Raw genomic sequence first — 15,720 nt, forward strand, 5'->3', positions numbered from 1 at the left:
CTTATCTAACTCTATGATCAAAGTGTTGGAACTCCTTTAATTATAGAATGACAATGAAAGGTATGAAATGTGAATGTGTTCAAAAGTGAGCAAGAAGAAACATACATAACTTGAGAGTAGATGAGAAGAAGGGATTGGGTTTCTTTAACATAAATGGCAAGAGATTTTTCTAACTAAATAGTTCATGGATCAAAGTATTGTGTTTTCGCATGATGGGTAAGAAAATCAATTCAAAAGCTAATAACCTAAGAAGGGGGAGGAAGATTTATTATCATAGATTCGTTTTGACATTCTGCTTAACTACCTGACTTTAGTTCACATTATTTAATTTTGATGAAAATATACCTTGAGCCAGATGCATTATGTGCATTTGTTATATTTAATATTTATAAGAATTTTTTTTGATAAAATATGTTCTAAATTCCTCTTTATAGATGAGAAAACTGAAGCTCATGAGTTACACTGCTTGCCAATATCACATAGCTAGTAGGTAGCAGAGCTTGTATTTGAACTCAGATCTGCTTTGTGTTATTTACCCCCTGGCTATGGTAAATACGCTTTTATGATTTTAAAGAGATTATAATACTGCAATTAGTGTGCTGTAACAAACTGAATTTCTTGATATGCTTTGATATTACACAAATTGTCAATAAAGCTTAATTATCCATAGTATAGCATATCATAGTATATAGCAAATCTCCCAATTTATTTCACTGTTGGTCTATATTTATATATCCATTTGGTTACTTATAATTATTTATCCTTACTCCATCCCTGTCCCCAGAGTGCACTTTATTTTTCTTTAAAGATGACTGTTAAGGGGATCTTAAACTTTGACTTGGTGCTGTCGGCACCATGCTCTCCGAAGTGAGCTAACTGGCCATCCCTATATAGGGATCCGAACCCATGGCCTTGGTGTTATCAGCACCACACTCCCAAGTGAGACACGGGCTGGCCCTGGAGTGCACTTTTTAAAGACAGCCTGTGGCAATAGAATGTTATTTAGAAGGAAGTAGACCCAGATTTGAATAGTCCTGGCTCTATCATTTATTAGTTACCATATCTTTGGCAAGAAACGGGGGGAAAGGAAAGATACTAAGTGAGGCAACATATCTCACATACTTAGTCTAGGGACTGCAGCAGTTTACGTAATAATGAAATTTTAGAAAAATAAGTCAAATTCAGTCATGTGTTATTGTAGAAACACAAACACTAAGTCAAGTGATATGATAGACTAATTTGTTTTCAAATACTTAATTTACTTAAAAATTAATGTCTCTTCTCTTGGTAAGAAAAGAAAAATAGCTAATTTTTACCCTGTGATTGTTTTTCATGGATTTAATGAGGCCTCATCTATAGGTGCAATGCCCATAAAAAGGTACCAAGGCAATATAAAATCCAATAAAAATGAGATTTAGTGGTGTTTTTGTTTTCCTAAAATTATATACAGACCATAATAATGATAAATTATTTCCCTGTATCATTTGTATCATTGTCGTCCTTAAACCTTTGTTTAGAGTACCTGATAGAAGTAATGGAGTATCCAGTATCATGATTTGACATTTTATTATTAAGTCAATTTAAATCTCAGTGAGACTGCCCACCATATTTCTTTGGAGGATGTAATTAAAGCAAATGTTATGTGTTGTACTTTCTGTTTGTTGGTATGCAAGTATTGTAACATTAGTCATTGTTCGAAATCCTATCAAATTTTGGAGAATATATCATTTAACAAGTTATTTGCCTATATAATAGGAATAAATTACTAGTTAGTTGAAATGACACTGTTTCTAATTAGTCATTTTCTCCTTTTTAAATATCATGGTTTGGCTTTAGGTTTCTGGATTTAGGTCCTATCCCAATTTCTGTCTCAAGTTAATTTGTTTTTTCTATTTGAAATGTACCTCAAAAATTATTATATCACACATACAAACATACACATAAACACACCCACCCACAACTTTCATATCAAACTTGAAGTGATATTGGCATTAAAAGTCTTAATTTGCAGACTGCTGAGGATTTTAATATGCCTTGGCACGGCACAATTCTAGTTAGTAGGCCACATCAACCTTAGTTTCTTCATATTTATTAAAATTATTCAAATTTTAAACAAAATGTAGTTATTCATATTCAGAAGATACTAGCTCTATCTCCTTTCTGTCATTTCTCTCTCTTGGTCTCATCAGTGTTTATTTATCTGCTCACTTATCTCATTATTTATCCACACTGCTACCCCTGAGCTGTTACTTTTTAAAACTATAAAAGTTAGTCATGCTAAGCTTAAATACACAGAGTTAAGTTTACCAAAACTTCCTCCTTTATACTCTTTTTCTTCTCAATCTTTTCTTCTTAGGCTCTCATTTGCATTTATATTACACCTCTTCTACCAGAAGTGGGAAAGGGGGAGGGGTTGTGAGCAATTGGTAAAGGGCCACTAAAAATGATTACATTGTGTAATGTCGAATACACTAATTACCCTGATGTGAGCATCATATATTGCATACACATATTGATATTTAATTCTGTAACCTACAGGTGCAACCAATTGTTTCAATTTAAAAAAGGAAAAAAATATATATTACCCCTCTTGGTTGTCAACTACTCCTCTGTTGTCTGCACTGGAGCTAATCAAGTACTGACAGCTTTCTAAACTCCTTTCACAGTTGCTTACCACTACTTTCTCTTTGTCCCAAAGGCATTTAGGGCCCTTCAGACGCTTTCATATTCCCATTCTTTTCCTCTATATTCTAACTTTCTCCATTGCTATTAAGCTATTTTTATTTAACATTTAATGTTAGAAAACATGGCTATCACCTAACCTATGGAGAATCCCACTTTTAAAGCCCAGAGGGATAGTAACAAAAATCATTTGCAATGACTTCTTTATAGACATCTCCCCAAATCATGCTCTTTTATTTGGATAAGTCATTTTGGTTAAATAAGTGGCTCAGAAATGTGACATTATTCAGTTGCAGAGGGGCTTATTTTTTAACGGTGCAGCAATTACATCCTAAAATAAGTATTATTCAATCCACTTTACCATCCTTGAGAGGTGAAGCAGATGTCATATATTCTAAAATATCTGATTTTAGGTGAGTTTGGGATGTTACTGTGAAAGATGCATTTTCAGATTTGTTACATTGGAGGATGCCAATAAGCTGTGCACTTAACGTAATGATGGCAACAGCTCTCAGAAGGTCTCATTTGAAACCTGATTGTTGGGTCTTGAAATAATACTATTTTAGAACTAGGTAAGGAAAATTTAGAACTCACTTCTCTTTTCATTTTTTAATAGGTGAGGAAGCAAACTGATCCAAATAATTAGAGGCCTGCCTGAGACCATGCATCCAATTAAAGGCATACCTTTGGACGATCTCCGGACTTCAAATTATTATTCCACTAAATTGGCTTTACTACATGTCTTCCCACTCCTGTTCCACATTTACTGCTTTGAGTGAGAGAGAAGCTTGACAGCATATTTTAATAGAAAATGTGTGGATTTTTCACATCAGGATAGTCTGAATCTGGAACTTACCTAAGCCAAAAATCTTCACTTATGTACGTAGTATCCAGAATGACTGGAGTAATTCTCCACCTTCTTTCTGTGTCATCCCCACCGGCCCCAATACACATACACGCTCTCTTTACTGGATCATTCTCACCAGCATTCAAACATGCTGTCATTTCTGTCATCCCAAAAGAAAATCATTTTTAGCTCTACATCCATCTCCAGATACTTTCCCATTTCTTATACTCCTTTCATGGGAAAATTGTGAAAAATGCATGGAAGCATTGCTATGCTCACTATGTCCTATTATTTTCTTCCCATTCTCCTCTGAACTTGCTTCAGTAAGGCTTTCCATCCATCACTCCAACAACACAGCTCTTGTCAAGGTAACCATATCAGTCAACTATGTAACAAGCCCATAATCTCTCTGGCATCCATCCATTAATGTCAGTTCATCTAGGAGTCAGTTGACAGAGTCTTGTACTTGATAAGACAGCTCTGAGCAGACAATTGAGTCTGGGTTGGCTTCAAGGGTGCATCATCCTCCTTGGATCAACAGGTTAGCCAGGCCATGTCCCTCTCATGGTGATACAGAGGAGGGGCAAGACAAATGGTAATATGTATACCTTTCTAGGAGCTAGCACACTAGAACTTTCATCTGCATTCCATCAGCCAAAACAAGTAACATAGCTAAGCCCAAGGCCAGGAACAGGAGTATACTTTGCCCATAGTGGAAAAAACAGAAAATCCACTACTTCTACCTTAAAACTGTTTTTCCTTAACTTTTTAACATTGGGTTAATCCAGAGATTAATTCTGGGACATTTTCTCTTTGTTCTCTATACTTAATTTCTTGTTAATCTCATCCTTAATCATGGCTTAAAAACCAGCTATAATACTTAATACTACAAAACTGTACACTTAAAAATGGTTAGGAAGTTAAAAGTTATGCATATTTTATCATAATTAAAAATAAAACAAACAAAACATCTATAGAGTGATAAATCACAAATTTATACTTCAGCTTGTATGTCTTCCCTGAACACCAATGTCATATATCCAAATAAGATGTAAGATAGAAATATGAGATCTAATATATCCAATGCCAATTAACTGCTCTTACCTGACACAAATGTGCTCCTCCTGTTATCTCTTCCATCCCTATAAGTGGCAACATTCAATCTATCAGCAATTCCTACTGGCTCTACTTCAATATATACCCAGGACCTGAGCACAGCTCTCCAAGTTCAATGTGCTACCCCTTTTTCCAAGCCATTGTCATCTCTGGCCTGATCTATTGCAATAACCCCCTAACTGGTCTCCATTACTCTATCACTCTCCACATAATGTCTATTCTCAACAGATAGCCAGAGTGATCCTTTCAAAGCGAAGTTGGATTATGTCATTTATCTGATTATAACTCTCCAGTGGTTTCCTAACCTCACTCAGAGTAAATTCCATATTCTTACAATGACCTTCAAAGCCCTACCAAAGTCTGGTCCCGTTACCTCTCTTACCTCATGATCCACTATCCTTAACCTTATTCTCTATGTGACATGAAAACAACCTCAGCAAAAACCTATGCTCTTATAGGCCTAGAATTACTATTGTGAGAGCAAGGCTGCCTGATATAATTGTGCACATCACATAAAATTAGGGAGTAATGTAATCTGTGTGAATGTTTCCACTGGAGTTGTACAGTTCTCAATCTGTATGGTCTTAGATCCTTGTTATAAGGGAGACAAATAAACAGTATGAATCAAGCAAATGTAAAATGTGCAGCACAGCAATGAGTGTTAGGAGAAAAACAAAGAAAAGAAGAGACTGGTGTGGGCAACACAACTCTAAATAGGATGGAACTGGAGAGCCTTAATTCAGAAAAGGTGATCTTTAAATAAATAATTGGAGTAGATTAGAAAGTGTGCATTGTGGATAACTGAAAAATTGTAGTCAGATGAAGAAACAACATTTGAGAGAGAGTATCTGAGATGAAAACATGTTTGTCATGTTCTAAGAAGTAGAAAGAGTCCAGGGTATCTAGACCAGAGTAAGCTAATTCTTTCAGAAAATGAAGGCACAGACATAAAGGGGATTCTTTCAGGAAATAAGGGTACAGACATAAAGGGAGCCATGACCATACAGAGTCTTGTAAGGTCGTTAGCTTTTACTCTGAGTGAGGAGATAGCTATCAGAGATCATGAGCAAACCTAACTTCAGCTTTAACATATCACCCTGGCTTCAGTGTTGAAAAAAGATGGCAGAGAATCAAGGGTTGTAGCAAAGAGACTGGTTAATACAAAGATGATTGTGACTCAGACAGACTAGAGTAGTAGCATTGGAGGTGGGGTAAAATTTTAGTGGGTCATTATTGTAAATTCGGTCTTTACACATTTACATTTTCTCATAACATATTGGCCATACGTAGAACGCAATTGATTTGTGTGTGTGTTTGTGTGCGTGTGTCTGTGTGTGTTTATCTGGTATCAAGATGACTTGCTGAAGTATTTGGTTCTAATGGCTGTTCAATTTCTCATCAAAAGAGTATGCAAAAGAAGTTAGTCTCATCTCTTTCTAATATCCATACTTCTTTGCTCATTTTAGATAATTTTTGTAATCCAGAAAAATTTTTGAGTGGTTCAAGTGACTTAAGTCATGTTTAGTTAGGTATTACTGATTATATTGAGTATTGCTTCATTAACTCACAATTAGGTGTTTTGTTTACTCTCTATTTCTGATAAAATACACTTATGAGATGGAAAAGGATCTATTTCTAGCTAAGAAGTTTAGCAAAAAGTGCTGTTAATGTTGTCAGTCTTTTCCAACAACTTTTGAAATATTTTTATTGCTTATTTTTGACTTTAACATGTTTCTGAAAAGAATTACATTATTATATTTTTAAATTGTGAAACTCCCTTGAATTCTTAAGATGACATCTACTAGGTCATGAATGATTATTCTTTTTAAGAACCCACTACATTTATTTTTTCGATATTGTATTTTATTTTCCTAAGTGAAATTGATGATTTTCTTTCCACGAGTGTTATCTTTACCCAGTATCACTCTCAAGGCTAATCTGACAGCCAAAATGAATTGACAGGCTCTCCATATAATTTTATGTTGTTTAACCACATATTTTGAAAAGTTTCTTCTAAGCTTATTACTTCATTCATATTTTATATATTTCTTAGACCTTTTGTTAGATGAGAAGTCAATGTGAAGGAATGGTGGGTTCTCAGCTTACCATCTCAAACCTGATTCTCCTCACTCTGGTTGTTGTATATAATGCTTTAAATATTATTTATTGCAATATTTCCATTACAGTTTCTACCTTATATTTTTCTAAATAGAACTTGGTCTTTGGAGTCAAATGGATAATTTGGATCTTAGTTTATTTTCAAGTCTTGCTTCATTGTAGAGAATTTGGAGAATATGGACTATATAATATTTTTTATTTTAAATCAATTTTAATTTTCTTTGTGGATTATAATATAGTCAGTTATTGGACATGTTCCAGAACAACATGACAAGAATATATATTTTCTCTTCCTAGAATACAATTTTTTCTACTCATCTACAAGGGATGTTGAAGAAGTTCATGGAAAGATTCACATTATCTTTTAACTCATTTTTTCACAAACTTTTTGAAGTACCCTCATATTTGACTAAACTTGTTAATTCTCTTATTCAACATTTCTATTTTAATTTATTTCGTTTACTTGATAGGTCAATTTCTAGAAGGAAAATATTAAAGATTCCCTCTATGATTGAGGATGTATCTATTTTCAGTATTTTTTTTTAAATATTTTACTTTTTATTCTGATATTACCCTGTTCTATGATTAATTACACTGAATATACAATATAATTAATATATGCAAAATACAATATAAAATAGGAAAAAAAATATATATATATATATATTCTTGATGGGCCATATTATTTGACGACACAAATTTTCCACAGGCATTTCAATGAATTTATTTTTATTTTAACATTTACTTATACATATTTGTGGGGTACAGTGTATTGTTTAAATACATGCACCTACTGCACAATGATTCACTTAGGGTAGACAGCATCATTTTGCACCTGTTAGTCCACCACTTCTCAGTGAATGTTTTTAAACTTAAATATCACTCTGACTGATTATACCAATAATGTTATTATGTTATTTTTTAAATCTGGCATGTCTTTCTCTCTCTTTTTTATTTTTAGTCTCATAATGTCATTATATGGACTTTCATCTCTTTAAGATATTTAGTAAATTTCTTTTACTGGTCTAGTCTAATTTATGCCACAATGTTTTCTTTTTGTGATTTGAATTTTACAACTTTATTTTCTCTTTATTTTCTTCTTTCCTAGCTTGATTTGTCAATATTTTTGTTTTTATTATCTTTATATTGTCTGTATTTCTTTAGAAATTATAGACTCCTTCCTATCTTAAGAAATCAATATAAAATATTAACACAGTTATGTAATTTTTTTAGATCTATTCATTAAGAATTAGAAAGTAACTGTCAGAGACTGCTAATTGTCCTCAAATATTTCTTTTCACCATCTTTATTTAAAAAAAAAAAATCTTGACTCATGCCAAGCACATTACCACCAAACTTGATAATTTACTTCCCAGCCATCCTTGAACCTAGTTGTGGTCATATGACTAAGTTCTGGAGAAAGTTGTATGAGAAACTGCTGGTTGGCTTCTTATTTAAAGACAAAAATATTTGCTCTAGATACCCATAGCTAGGATGGAATAATTTGAAAAATAGATGTCAATTTTATAGACGGGTGACTATTTCATGTGTATAAATCCCTCAGGTTGTGTTTGAAATTAGGTTATGCAAGTTAAAATTATAAAAACTTAAGAACATAAAAATAATAAATATTAGGTTGGACCATATGAAATTGTCAATAATTGGTTTTGACCAGGGAAATGGGCAATTTCATATGATTCCATCTAATAAAATACCAAAATTTATGATAGGATCATGAAAAAGTATCAGTATCATAATTTCACCATTTTCCATAGAAGTAACACATAAAGTCTTAATTTGATAAGTCAATAACTAGATTCTTATTACTTCAAAAGTAGGGCTGGCTGGTTAGTTCAGAGTGTGGTGTTATAACACAAAGGACAAGGGTTCAGATCCTCCTATCAGCCAGCCACCAAAAGAAAAAAAAATTATATAGCTTATAATGCTAGATATAATATAATCAAGAAGTACAGTTAAAAAGAAGTGGTCTACTAATATTCTCATTTTTTATGTTAGAGGGGACAATAAAGGTTTTATTAATTATTTATCAGTTCATTACAGTGTCATTGATTCTAAGACACATCATTATGGTATATACAACTTTACTTTTAATTTGTAGTTATCAGTATCCTTTCTATCTCATATTTTAACCTCTTCTGTGCCAGCAAGAGCATTTGCGATGCTGCAATTCTTTAAAAAATTAAATAAATAGGAATGCTAAAAGTCATCAATGATAGGCTCTTAAGCTACCGTTGTAATGATTTGGGACTAACCCACTTTGCATTTTCACTTTGGGAATGTTGCAAATATATCTTATTCACCACAATCACCACTACCAATGCCTTTCAGTAAACTAACACATTATTAAAGTTATAAAATAAATCAATAAAATGATAGAAATTGTCAAACTTCTGAATTATAGAGAAGCAGAATCATATAAAATATGTTTAGCAAAAAATAAATGGGAAATACTAGAAACAGATGCAATAATATAAAGTAAGAGGAAAAAAGTAAAATCAAATCTCTTAAATGCATTAATATATGTAAATATGAAAATTAACCTAAATGGAAGAAAAGATTCTTGGATAATATCAAACTCATAGACAAACAATGAGATACATTAAAAAGATACATAAGCAAAGCACAGAGGGATAAATACTGCATGTGTTCACTCATATGTGCGAGCTAAGAGAGAAAGGAAGGAAGGAAAGACAGACCACAGTAGTGTGTTGGTCTTGCAGAGGGAGGGAACATTCCTAGGGCTACAAAGTGGAGTGAGGGGGAAAGGGGGGGAGGGAGGTTGGGGGATAATTGGCTGTGAGAAACAGGGTATAAAAGCAATTTCTGGTAGTGCGTATACCCCCAGTATGAATCTGGCCCTCACATCATGAGCACACGGGGTGACAATAAGCTTTGTATCTCATGAATATTCATAATAAATAAATAAATAAATAGATAAATCAATAAAACAAAGATACACTGGATGAATAAAAGTAAAATGATTATAAATGACCTAGCAGGCCTACTAGTATTATGAAAATAAAATAGAGTTGTGATATTAGTGTCAGGGAAGGTTTAATTGAAAGTAAAAATATTTTTAAACTGATGTGCTATTTTATAATGATAAGGTGGGCAATCCATCATAAAGATATTTTTATGCATCTTAATATGTGTAAAAAAAAATCAACCAAAATTTTCAAACATAAAATACAGAAAATGCAGAAGAAACTAAAACAAAACCACAATATGACGCTTTCAGTACTTTAAGTTCATAATAACACAACATAATAAACCTAGAGACTAATAATAAAAATATCTAAAAGTAGTATCAACAATCTTATACGTTTAAATTAAATTTAAAGATGGTCAATTTTCCAATTGGTAGGATTGAAGAAAATATCAAAAGTAAACTTTTAACATGTCTAGAAAATGGAAATAAAAATACAAACTATTAAAGTATTAAGCATGGCTGAATACATACTCAGAAAGATACAATCTTAAATATAAAATATATAAATAATACAATAATTACTTAAAAATACATGACAAAAGTAATGATAAAATAAAGCAATAAATTCCAGAAGATATATATGTATATACATATCAGTATACCTGCAATGAACTAGAGCCATAAACCAATGTAGTTAATTCAAAAGAGTTTTGAAAATTATGTCAATAAAATGCTGACTAGAAAGAACACACTGGTGCCAAATATAAAAACCAAAATAAAGAAATAAACATACAGGCAAATGAAATTAAGGGAATTTCCAATGACACATTACAATAAATATAAAAAAAGAGAATAAATGGAAGATTTAAGGAAAATTAACATTTCAAATTAACTTCATATTAGTCAACACATTGATATATATGTATAGTTCCTTTAGTTTTATTTTTCCCTCTTTTCTTTATGATGTGGGGAAAATACTGGGTGACAGAGATAGATGTTGCCACACTTGTCAGGTAGTTAGAAATCCTCCGTTATGATATTTAATGGTATTAACCTGGCACTAGATATTGGTCATATAATCTGAAATACCACAGATATATTTGATATTACAAAGTTTATAGTGGGTCTAAATACTAGAGTAAAATTTCTCTCTAACTTTCAATTGGGAAGCTTACCAATTTGGTAGTGTAGAGTAGAGTGTCACTTTATCCAGATCATATTCAAATATCTGATTTAGCATATAATTTATTTAAATCATGAAGTTCTTATTTTATGTTTAAAACACTATTTGATTAAATAATGCATACCTTTTTTTCCCTACAGTACTAAATAGCATATAGTATTAGAGGCTCTTCTGTCTGAGAAGAAGTTAATGATTTTGAATGTATTATTCAAGTCATATGTTTGGAGGAGGAAATATCATATATGAATGGAGGAGATAAGAGTAAACATGAGAGGTCTTCAAAAAGTTCATAGAAAGATTTGTATTATATTTTAATTTTGTATTTCTATGAAATTGTTGAAATACCTTAGTATGTCAAGAGTACTTCCAAAGGTCAGGAAATATAGCAGTGGAGAAAAGAAACTATTAACTGTTCAATGAGGGATACATCATCTTAATTTTTATATACATATTAGTGGCAAGAAAAGTTGTGATAAATACACTAGGTTGGAAAAGTGCAGGCAGACAATGCAGAGAAGCCACCATTGTGGAGATGGTAAGGAAAATAAACTATTGTTTATTAAATACATATTTGTATTAGATACTGTGCTTCTTTATTTACCCAAAACCCACCAACTGTTATTGCTAGCTCTATGCAAAAATGGCCAGGTTGAGGAGGTAGAATAAGATCAAAGATATTATTACTGGAGAGACAGTAAGAGAGATAATGAACTCATAAATGCAAGATCAAAGTCAATGTATTTCTATCTTAGCTAAGCTTTGTTTGGAGACCTCATAAATTGATATCGGTAAAATAATAGAATGCCTAGGAAGAAATAATGTATAGTCAATTTCAGACAGATTTTAGAGTTACAAGTATGTAGAAATTATTCTATTTTCTATGCATAGAATTACTTTTTTCGCTTTGCATTTTTCACTGTAAAATATAGTGAGGTTCTGATTGTGTTTTCCTTAATTCCGTATTTATATTATTGCTGCCATGTCTGAAAAATCCATAAATATTAATCTCTAATGATTCTACTCATGCAGAAAATAAGAAAAAGAAAAAAGATGGTTATCAGGAAAAGAAAATATCTTTGTACTCTGTTCTTCCTTTTACTATGAGTAGAAATCAACAGTCAGTGAGACACAACTTTCTATGTATTTTTGCATTTATTCATTCATTACTCTATGTCATGTGAGCTAGAAGTTAGAAAAACATTCATGAAAAAGATGTGAACAACCCCTTTTCTCTAAGACTCCTAGAACGATAAAATTAAATCAGTAATATCAATTGCATTCTTACTGCTAGCTAAAATTTGGTGGTTGTTTTGGGACTGCATACTTAATTCAAAAATGGGAGGTCAGAAAAGACTGCAAAAGAGATACAATGTTCCACTACATGTGGACAGATATCTGAGATAGGATTCAAGGAGTCTGTTAACTTGGTTGCAGAAAAAATACAATCAATCTCTAATTATATTTTGCATTTCCTTAAATTAGCAATGTAGACACACACCATGGTAGCATTAGCAGTACCAGTGGCATATTAATATAAGAAGTTATATGTATTTTTCTTCCATGTAATACTTATTTTACCTGAAATTTTGATTGTTATTAAATCTGCCTCCAGATCTTGTTATTTATGAGTTAATGAAGGAAATACAATTATATCACTATTTTTTTGTATTTTAGTAATTATATTTCAATATAACCAGCTTTCTTTGTAATTCTATGTATTTTATTTTATGCATATAAAAACATTATTCTGAGAAAAGATCCACTGGCTTCACAAGCCTGTCAAAGAAGTCCATGGCATAAAAAAGCCTAAGAATCTCTGTGTGAGACCAGACAATTTCATAAACAAAAGGGGATGCAGAGAGAAAGAGTGCTTCAGGCAGGGGCAGCATTGTACTAAAAAAAAAAAAAAAAAAAAAAAAATGTTGCTCAGAGAAGAGAGAATATAGTCCAACTGATGAACGGAGAGCACTACTCTAAATTCTGTTCATTTTGGCTAGGTAAAGTAGGAGTGATGCTAGTTGGTAAGAGATGAAACAGGCAAGGTAAACAGAGGCAACATTTTGAATGGCCTTGTAAGAAATGCCAAAATAATAATAAATCATTGATTATTTATAAGCAGAGGGGAAATACCACCAGATCTCCATTTACGTATATTCCGTGTTATTTCTCAATTTGTTGTACATTATGGAAGAGAAGCCTTAAATGCAGTTTACTGGGTTTCTAAAGTCCCAATATTTAGCTGTGAAGAGTTGAGAAGAGTCATGGAATTATCAGACAGAGAGCTGTAGGATGCACATTCATTATTGTTATTTTAATAACTGAAAAGACTGAACATGTCTATAACCTGAGAGAAGATACCTCCAATAAAGAAAAGATTGAAAATAAGTCTGAGAAATGGAGTAATCACTACATGTCGAAATAGTTAAGGTCAGGAACACCGATGGAGAAAATGGTAGAAATCCCTAAGGGCTCTTAGCCTTAACAGAGCTGTTTACAACTGTGGAGCTATGAGACTAGAGAGATTCCATGAAAGAATCTGGACGTCATGAAAGCAGCAATGGTTCAGGCAAAGGAAGTGACTGCGGAGATAGAGAAGAAGCTGGGGAAACAGGAGAAGAAATGCTTGAAGAAGGAAAAGAAACTGCTGGCTGCTTTTGCTCTCACATCTTCGGGAAACAGCAGCAACACTCCGGAAGACTGTGAAGAAACATGTGGAAAACCAAAAAGAAGAAAAAGCAAAAGCCCAGAAGCCTCCTCAGGAGAATGGAATGGAAGACCCACCTGTTGCTGTCTCCAAACCCAAGAAAAAGAAATCTTTTTCCAAGGAGGAGCTGATTAGTAGTGAAATTGAAGAGACAGCTGGCAGTACAGGTGTTTCTAAGAGGAAGAAACCTTCACCCAAAGAGGAAACAGTTAGTGGTCCCAAAGAGGCAGGCAACAGGAGTGTCTCCAAGAAAAAGAAGAAAGTCTCTTCCAAGAAGGAGCCACTCATCAGTGGACCCGAAGAGCTGTTGGCAGCAAGAGTGGCTCCAAGAAAAAGAAAAAGTTCCAAAAACCATTACCAGAACATTAGAATGGACATTCCCTGGGGAGAGGGCATACTCCAAGGTGACATTTCCCAACCCATGTCCTATATCCCAATGAAAACAAATTCACATTAAAAAAAAAAAAAAAAAGAGAGAGAGAAAGAAGGAAGGAAAAAAGAGGAAGAGAGAAAGAAAGATTTCTCTGCAAATCAAAGCTCTATGGGAGTAGCATCCCAATACAAATTGTAGCATACTCCCTCCATGATCAACTTCAAGCTAAGTGGCATCATTGATCATGGAAATGGGGAGAGATGTACACAACCAGCTCTCATGAGCTGCTGCAAGCCAGCTCCAGCATCACTGGTTACATACGTTAGGCAAAGTAGAACAGACCACCGATACAACTGTAAAAAATTCCAATTTGGGGCCGAGCCCGTGGCGCACTCGGTAGAGTGCTGCGCTGGGAGCGCGGCGACGCTCCCGCCGCGGGTTCGGATCCTATATAAGAACGACCAGTGCACTCACTGGCTGAGTGCCGGTCACGAAAAAACGACAAAAAAAAAAAAAAAAAAAAAAAAAATTCCAATTTGTCATTGTAGCTTTCCTGCCAACCCCTCTTCAGCATTCCTTTTCAAAATGTCAGAAATTCAAGTCTATTCTTGGAGATGATAGGTAGATAGATAGATAGATAGATAGATAGATAGATAGATAGATAGATAGATAGATAGATAGATAGCTGATAGATTTATAATATTACATAGAGATACAAAATATTTCCTTGTTTTTAAATGTATTAAAGTACATTTTATCACAGTTTACATCACAGCAAGTTGCTATGTACATAACTGTAATTAAAAATATTTTATCAGAAAACTCAAAAAACATTTTACATTCAAGAATTAAGTTTCAAAACATCATGGGGAGTATCTATGTGGAGGAAACCTTTCATCAAACCCTTTATTCTGAGATATTGAGATACATTCATCAAAACAAATTATTGTTTGTATTTTACATGGTGTTTGTAAATATCTAGCACAGGAGGAAAATCAAATATATTTGATCCACAGGACTATAGGGAGAAATGAAAATGTTATTAACAATGAATAAATAAGAGCAGAAAGCCTAACAATATTTGTTAAACCTTAACAAAATAGAAAGTAGTGTCTTTTTATTTCATGGACATTCACCATATAAAGGGAAATATGGAACAGCTCCAGACTCAAAGAATCAACACTACATATTCCAATTATTATTAGGGCTGTAAGAATTTTCTACATTACTCTTGTTTTCTTTAGGAGTTAAAATCATATAAAATTAATAAAAATATTTAAGAGCGAATAAAGGATATTTTTGATGCAGCAACAAAAAGGAACTAGAGTGATGGCAATTTTTGCATTTTAGGAAATGTAGTTTTTGAACGTGTATTCTAGGATAAGTTTATGATAAATTATTTAGATCCTAACAAAAATAACAAAGTGTACATTTTACAAAGATTTAAAAAGAAAGTACCTTTTTATATAAGTATAAAATAAAATGCATCTTTAATCACATACATTAATAATAGAATCACTGGAATAATAGATACCATTATGTTTATAGGAAATGTTAATTGTATAAGGCATATTTGAATCTTTTTAACTGTTTAGACCTCAGTTCTCAACTGTGCGAACTAAGGCTTAAGTTTTAAATAACTCAGAGTTACACCTTTCAGAATGACACAGTTGATATTAAAGTATCTTTTGATTTACTCCTAAACTTTGTTATTTTCCACCAGTATTCTACTCTCAATAGAAGAATA

The 15,720-nt window shown here is 32.8% G+C and overlaps 1 pseudogene; it reads left to right on the plus strand.

Annotated features, from left to right (window-relative positions):
- Nucleotides 1-13,441: 13,441 nt before the first annotated feature.
- Nucleotides 13,442-13,969, plus strand: LOC134367878 (nucleolar protein 56-like; annotated as a pseudogene).
- Nucleotides 13,970-15,720: the final 1,751 nt, after the last annotated feature.

This window comes from Cynocephalus volans, chromosome X (assembly GCF_027409185.1).
Source record: "Cynocephalus volans isolate mCynVol1 chromosome X, mCynVol1.pri, whole genome shotgun sequence".
NCBI classification, from domain to species: domain Eukaryota; kingdom Metazoa; phylum Chordata; class Mammalia; order Dermoptera; family Cynocephalidae; genus Cynocephalus; species Cynocephalus volans.